Genomic DNA, 8,531 nt, shown 5'->3' on the forward strand with positions numbered 1-8,531 from the left:
CTTCTTCGACTAGGAATGCATAACACTTACGAGGAACTCTGTGAAACCACCAAAACGGCACAACTAGCCAGACTCACACGCGCCCCTGCACGACGAGCTCTGCTGCAGTCTCTTCGCATATCGCCTGTCGGCGTTATACCCGGCACTGACACAATCCATACTCCCATAAGAGCTGCAGTTCATATACTCCCCTCCCTAATCACATGCACCCGGAGCGAGATCAAAAGCGCAGGGAGGCTCTGGCCCTAGCACTACACAGAGCTTACGGAGAGGATCCCAATGTGGCATACACTGGTGTCTCGCTCTACGCATCAGGCACACCGGCAGCCATAGCGGCTGTTCGCAGTGACGGCTGTCCCATCACGGCAGGAACCATTCGTACCTCATCCATAACCACGGATGAGGAAGCGGCTATCACTCTAGCCGTCTCCTCTTCATCCGCCACCAAAATTATATCCGATTCGCAAACAACAATCCTAAATTATAGCACTGGTCATATCTCTCGGCAAGCCAGCGCCACACTCCGACGGTGGGATCCCACCAGAACCGTAACGCTCATCTGGGCGCATGCACATGCCGGACTACCCGCAACCGCGGAGGCGCATAACCTTGCCCGAGATCTTACCCTCCTGGCGGGACAACACACCGCCTCCTCCTTCGAAGGGGAGGGCCTGTTAAATTTCAGTGACATCCTAGAACATTATCGTTCCAACAGACAGACATACGCACTTCCTCATTCCTCGCTATCAACCACGCAATCAACTTTCTGGCGCGGGTTTCAAACTCGCACACTCCCATACCCGATAGCCATACATGGACGTTTCCCTGAGCTGTTCTCCTCCTCCTGTCGACTATGCGGGAACCAGGCGCCTTTCTACATGTAATGCTCACCTGTTCCACTTACCCGCATCCCCCCCCCCCCCAGAGGTGGCACTCACTTACTGGGAGCAGCTGATGTCAAGTTCAGCACTGCAAGACCAGCGATTCACCATCAGCAGTGCCTCTAACAGGCTGGCCGTGCAATGGCTGGCACACCATTTGTAAGGGAGGAAACCGCTTTGTGGGCCCCTACCGCAGGCCAGGAGGGGGGCTCTGCCCCCACCTCTAATTTGTCATGGCCAATAAAGTTTACACCACCACCACCCTTCCTATGCACCCACGCGCTACCTCCCGCGACCTCTCGATAACTTAATTTCTCTCTTCGCTTCTCCTCCAATGCCACGTGGCCCCTTTGCGGCGGCAATCACAGCGCCGGATCGGTGGCGGCGGATCTCGATGTGTGCATCGCCCGAGCCGAAACGCATAGCAGCCGCCTTTCGCCAATGCGAACCGCCTCCTGTATTAATAGTTTATTCTGCGTCAGTTCTTTCTCAGCCATGAGCGAGGCAATGAGTGGAAGTCCTTCCTGACAACCTCCCGAAATGCTTGCTTAGACCTCCTCTTTGAGAACCCGGCATTAGCGCAGCAAGCCGAGCATATATCTGTCTACTTTCAAGACCACAAAGGTTCCTTCACGACAGTCGATTACTATTAGTGGAGTGTTTCTTGGAGTAGGAATATATATGAAAAATAACAAGTCAGTAATTGTACGTACTATCAGCGTCAAATTAAACGCGAACAAAGCACCTGAAACACGAGCACAAATCACCATCTGTTTTCAACGATTTTAAATGGGATGTTTTATGTTGAATTCCAATGGCAGATCGGGATCAAGTTTTTCTGCTCTGTTTGGATTAGTGGTATTACAATGGTAAAATGGGAGCGCCAGTTGCATGTTCCAATGGCAGATCGGGATCAGGCGTAAATCCCGGATCGCTCTGTGGAGCAGCGATACTTGATCCGCCGAAATCGGCGGATTTGACCGGAACCTCGCGTGACGTTTTCTTTTCCGCCGCGTCTGCTTCCTGTCGCGACCGGCAGCAGCCGCTTCGTTCCTGTCGTCGCTACGTTAGCTACGTGGTGAGCCGGGCGAGCCGGGACAGCCGGCTCGTCCACTGTTGACTTTCCAGTCAACAGTGGACGGCAATGATCTTGCTTCGAGCCGTGCGGCACTAATTTTTCTTCATTGAAGTGACAGTTCCGACTCGGGCACTCAAAGCTCAGTGTCCAGCAGTGCAGATTCGTCTGAAACGGAGAGCGAGTGTGAAGCTTCCGGCCTGTATGCCTGTCGCCGGCGTCAGAAAAATGCGCTAATATTCTTTGTTCGCGTTCATAACAAGCCCTGGGGTAGAGGAATGTAAAAAAAATGAATCATTTTTGAGGATCGTTGGCCAATACCGAGTTGCTGGTAGAAGTGATAACTGCGATACAAGCAAATTTCTTCCTGATACCCAGTGCGGCTGGCCTGCTCTCTGCTAGCTTCGCTGTTCGAGGCGTCGCAGAAATCGATCATGTCTTTATTTTATTATGAGACGAAGAACACAGTAAAACGGTGACGCGAGTAGCACCTTTACTACAGCGCTGGCCAGTTCCGAAGCGCCTTCAGCTGCGGCATCGATGAAAAACAGTTAGGCTTAGCGACGACTACGGCACCCAGGAAGAAACGTTGGCCAGGGGGCAGCGCAGTTCGTCGCTCGGCGTGTCCGAGGGCGGCGTCGTTGCCGAAAGCTCGACTGTCTCGCTGATTAGTTCAGCGGCTTGCGTCTCGCAGTCGCAAGGCTGGAAAATCGAGCAGCGAGCGACTTGCCTGCGCGTCGTCCGCCACTTCTTTCGTGAGCGGTAGGGACAGGCTCACTGGCTCTCCGAATACCGCGGCCGCATACTCGCGTGTTCACGGAGAGTCGACCATCCTGTACATACGCTTTGGTTTTGGTTTTACATTACGGCCTTCGTACTCCCTCCTTTTTGTTTCGCCGAGACGGCGTCTGTCAACGCGGAGATTGCGCCTCGCGCAACTCCTGTCGCACTTGAACACGAAGCTAGCAGGGCGTCCGCTCCAGCGGCGCGCCTGGTTTCCGCGGCTCGCCGCTGCGGCGCTGGCGTCGCGCTCCCGAGGGAGCACTCGCACTCCAATGGCAAAATGAGAGGTGGCAAAGCTACGCGCTCCGACGCGCTCCGTACGCGATCCGACGGAGCGGTCTCGATCTGCCATTGGAATACAACATTAGAAAACCCGTATGGGAGTGATCACCTCCCTATACTAATCACTTTATCTTCTTCACCTGAAATAAACCCCACAAAGCAGCGACGCTGGAAGCTGCATTTAGCAGACTGGAAACTTTTTAGAGCAAAAACCACCTTAGAAAATATAGTTTTAGAAAATTTAAGCATAGACCAGATAAACGAATTGTTCACAAATTGTATTGTAACTGCCGCACAGTTCGCTATTCCGCAGTCTTCAGGAGTGGTGTCACAAAACCGCAAAGTGTGGTGGACGAAGCAAGGAAGCAAAAAAACAACAACAACAAAATAGAGCTTGGGGTAAGTTTCAAAGGTATCCGACAAATGAGAACTTCGTAAATTTTAAAAAGGCGAGAGCTAAAGCTCGGTACGTTCGTCGCAGTGCTGAGAAAGCCTCATGGCAGAGATATGTTTCATCCATCAATAGTTCAATTACATCAAAAAAGATGTGGGAACAGGTGCGTAAATTAGACGGCAAATTCTCTCCCTTTACAGTACCATTTCTAACAGCCCCTGGAACACAAACAAGTATGGATGAACAGGCTGACATACTAGGACAACATTTCTCTGACGTCTCAAGCTCTTCTCAATATACACAGTCATTCTTAAAACACAAAAACACAACTGAAAAGCAGCAACTTCCAACGACTGGCAGTACAAACGAAACATACAATACAATATTTACAATTCAGGAGATCCAAAACGTACTATCCTCCGGTAAACAGACAGCACCTGGCCCGGATGGTGTACATTATGAAGTGCTTGCCCACCTGTCCGAAGCTGCTGTCGGGGCACTTTCGCAACTATTCAACAAAATATGGGTGTCCGGAGAGATGCCAGAGGCTTGGAAAAAAGCAGTTATCGTACCGTTCTTAAAACCTGGAAAGCCGCCCACCTCCCCTGATAGTTATAGGCCCATAGCTCTTAAAAGTTGTATAGCAAAATCATTTTAAAGTGTGCTCAACGTTAGGCTAATGTTCATTCTTGAATCACGCGAACTCCTTGACAACCACCAGTGCGGATTTAAGAAAGGATGTTCTACAACCGACCATCCCGTCAGCTTAGAAAACACAGTTCCAGAGGCGTTCATACATCAACAACACTGTCTGGCAGTCTTCTTTGACATGGAGAAGGGATATGATACCACATGGAGATATGGCATTCTACGCGACTTAGCAGATCTTGGCATCCGGGGTAGGATGTTGAACAGCCTGAAGGATTTCCCGTCAGACCGGTCTTTTCAGGTGCGCCTGTGTGCAACCCTTTCGAAGAGCTTTGTCGAGTAGAATGGGGTACCGCAGGGCTGTATCCTCAGTGCCACTCTTATTGTCGTGAAAATGAATTCCATAGCGAAAATAAATCCCAACTCCATTAGGTATTCCATGTATGTCGACGGCTTTCAGATTGCTTGCCCGTCCTCCAGCCTGTCAACGTGTGAGAGGCAGGTACAACTCACATTAAACAAGCTAGCAATCTGGGCAGACAAAAATGGGTTCAAGTTCTCTCCACAGAAAACAGTGGCTGTTGTTTTCTCGCTTAAAAGAGGCTTGCAAATCGATCCGAAATTACACCTAAATGGAGCCACACTACCGGTAAAACAAGAGCATAAATTTTTAGGAATCACATTTGATAAAAAGCTTACATTTCTGCGGCACATAAACAACTTGAAAGTAAAGGCCTCCCGTGCAATGAATATTCTTAAAGTACTCTCAAGGAAACGCGGGGGTTCTGACAGAGCATGCCTCCTTCATATCTACCGTTCTCTAGGGCGTCTCATGTCTAGATTATGGGAGTATAGTGTACGGTTCGGCAAGGCCTTCATACCTAAAAAGATTAGATCCAGTTCATAATCTAGGTATCTGCCTTTCTTTTGGAGCATACAGAATGTCTCCGGTAATGAGCCTTCATGTTGAAGCAAATGAGCCATCACTAGAAGATAGAAGAAAAGCACTTACATGCTCATACATTCTTAGAATTAGGTAGCGAACAAAACACGTGTGTTATTAAATCGTCACAACATGCCCTTCTCGAATAATATTTACAAATAAGCCCCAAGCAACCAGGCCTTTACTAGTGCGGTTTGAGGAGATCGGCCGAGAACTTGACTTATCAGAAACATTACCAAATGCTGCAGAACGTTGCGACGCATTTGCCCCTTGGTACAGTTTTCCATCGGTCTGTGATATAAGTCTTACACAGTTCAACAAGAGACAAACTCCAGCAGAACACATCATACAAGAGTTCCTCACACTAAAGGAAAATATGATAGCTACACCGAGTTCTACACAGACGGATCGAAAACTACAGGTTATGTTAAACTGCAGTAGTGGAAGGGAAGTGGGAAAAATAGTAAGGCTTCCTCAGTGTGCATTAGTCTTTACAGCCGAGTGTCATGCTGTGTTTCTTGCTACGGAGAAAATAATAAGCAAGAACATCGAAAACAGTATTATATACACAGACGCCCTCAGTGTACTGAAAGCGCTACAGTCCAGAAATGCAGTCATGCCATCATTAGGTAAGGTCGTACATAACATAACAAGGATCGTAACACAAGGGCATAACATAAAATTATGTTGGGTTCCAAGCCATGTTGGAATTGATGGTGACGAGACAGCGGACTCATGTGTTGCTGAAGCCCACAACAATGAAATACAGAAAGTAAGAATGCCACATAATGATTGTATGAAGTTAGTTCAGAGCAGACTGAGGAAAAAATGGCAGAGCACATGGAATAGTCAGATAAATAACAAGCTACACTTAATAAAACCGATATTAGGAGAATGGAAATCATGCACACATCAGGAACGCTTTTTTGAAGTTATTTTATGTCGTTTATGTATTGGACACACGCACCTTACCCACAACTTTCTACTAACAAAACAAGACAAACCTACCTGTGAAAAATGCGAAGATGAACTGACAGTAACTCATATCTTAATCTCATGCATAGAACTTGAAACACTCAGAAACAAGTTTTTTACCCCAAGCTTGGTCACTTGGTGTTCTCCCCAGCGCCCCTGTATGCGGATCACGTTCTTCTACGAAGTGGCGCTCGTTGCCCGCCTGAGGCCGAGGCTTGGGGTATTGAGGAGTTCGCAGTCCAAATACGGGCGCGGGTACGTCTCGTGAAAGCGTATTTTATATGCCGGAGCGTCGAAAGTCCTGGGCCGCGGGGTCTGTGTTTTGACAGGCTTCAGAATGAATGGGCAGCCGATCTCCAGTCAGCGTGGCTCGAAGGCTGTCCCCGATGCGTTGTTCCGCTCGGCGCTCAGCGGAGAGGAAGTGGTTACGGGGCGCATCGTGGTCGCTTGTGTTGGCGTGGTGGGTCCGCGTGGCTGGTAAGAAATGCGCATGCTGATACGGCCACCACCGACGCGGAGTTTTCAGTAAGGTTTGGCGCGTTTCTCTATTATCCAGTTGTCTGACTACGGACAGTGCACGAGTTTGGCAGGATACCATTGCGATCGTTTTGTTGTCCATAGATGTGCGCCGTTTCTTTTAGTCCGTTTTCTTTCATCGTGCATCATAAGTTTCGCGCTGCAGGAAGGATCGCTGAATGCGGCAGAGGTGGGTGTGAGGGGCCTTCAGCGTGCACGCATTCGGCCGGCTCGAAGTGTCACGTTCAACTCGGCGCTCCATGGTTGCATGCACTAGGGGAGTGAGTGCGTATATCAGGGAGAGAGCAGTTGGAAATTGATGATCGTTGAAGATGCACTTTATATATTTTTCTTTCACGAGTGAAGAGGATTGCGACTGGCACGGTATTTAACCGCCATCGCACTCGTTCTCGAGCTACGTGGACAGTCCCGACGCTCAAGCAGCCGTGGAAAGGACCCGATGTGTGGCCAGGCATGTCATTGCAAAACGCTATGCATGTGCTGTAAATATTTCCATTGCATAAATCTTTTCCAAGTGATGTTCCTCTCTCACGTCTCCGTAAATCCCACAAGTAGCAACTAAGAGACGACGACGGCAGCGAAGAACCAACCCGTCACTATAATGGGAGAGTTTTATACCACATGTCAGCTGCACATTTCGGGCGCACTGCTATCCCGGATACCTGACGCTCCTGCTATACATCACACGGACGTGTCAAGGGCCTAAAACACTTACAGCTCTGGCGCGGCGATTGCGAGTCGCATAGCATCGAACTGTAGGAACCCCGCATTTACGGTGAGCGGCAGGAAGAACCAAACGCACGAGAACAAGAGCTGCCGGTCAAAGGTCACCTAAACACATCCCAAAGACTAGGATACGTGCAGACTCAGCGGCACCGTACTTCCCGCCCTGCAAATTCTCATAGAACCATCGTTAATTTTTACTAAACAGTCCTCTTTCATCGAGTATCGAGCGCAGTGCTGTCACATAAATTTCATTAGGAGTTTGCATTATCATTAAAAGGCAATATAATTTAGAAACCTCTACTTTAACTTAGTTCCAATGATTTTGTTTTTGTTGTCAGCGCATGAAACGCGGTTTAAAACCAAAGCCGCTCTTTATGTGCCTTCACATTGCGTGTTCCCAAACTGTTCAACCGTTGCTGCCCAGAACTCCTAGGAGCTAGTCTGTGCGTTGATCGGCTGAATCAAACCCATCGCCTGCATCGCTTTGCGCGATGCATCGGGTTTTGGCCGAGTGCAAGTTTTTTCTTTCCACCGGGGAACTATCGGCTTACTTCAGCATCAAGCATATGACGCAATGAAAAGCTTTTTCGCGCGCAGGTAGAAAGTGAGGAAGAGAGAGAGTGAGGGCGCAGCTAGGAACTGTGCCTGTCTTCTCACGTAACCGATGAGTGATGCGAATGTGCGAGGCTTCTCGAGTGACCGAACAATCCGAAGCCACCACAGCGCCGGTGCGGCCGGTGTATTCCTCTTCGCGTCCTCAGCACATTAATAATTTCAATAGATAATCTCTGTTTGAATCATGGGAAACCAGCAGGAAACAGATTTGACTTTTAGGTTCAAACCTTGAAATCCGCCATTTTGTCCAGCCTTCGGGGGGCCCCCTAAGCTAGGATGGTCCGGTTCATTTGAACCTTTTGAACCCTCGATAATCCGGCCCTGCTGGCTCTGCTGGAATAATTCCGTTCAGTTGCTCAGTTTAAGAAAATTTATGTAACACTGAAGCGCTATATGAATATGCATTTCAGAGCTTAGTTGAAGTATCTGTCGTAGGAATATAATTGAGGTCATCATAAATGCTCTTCATTTATGTAACCGAAAAAAATGAACATTGTTTTAGGAGGCGACGTCAATATAAATATGATATCGTCGTCCCGGGTACAAAAAAGATTTCCAATCTCTAATAACAGGTTCAGGCTTCGTAAGCATCATATCTGCTGCAGCAGATGTGACTTTTGATGGCGCCTCTTTATTAGATGTATTCATTTCAAACACTCCCCAGTAGCACAG

Source organism: Amblyomma mixtum, chromosome 8, assembly GCF_055824585.1.
Source record: "Amblyomma mixtum isolate Tamu chromosome 8, ASM5582458v1, whole genome shotgun sequence".
Lineage (NCBI taxonomy): Eukaryota > Metazoa > Arthropoda > Arachnida > Ixodida > Ixodidae > Amblyomma > Amblyomma mixtum.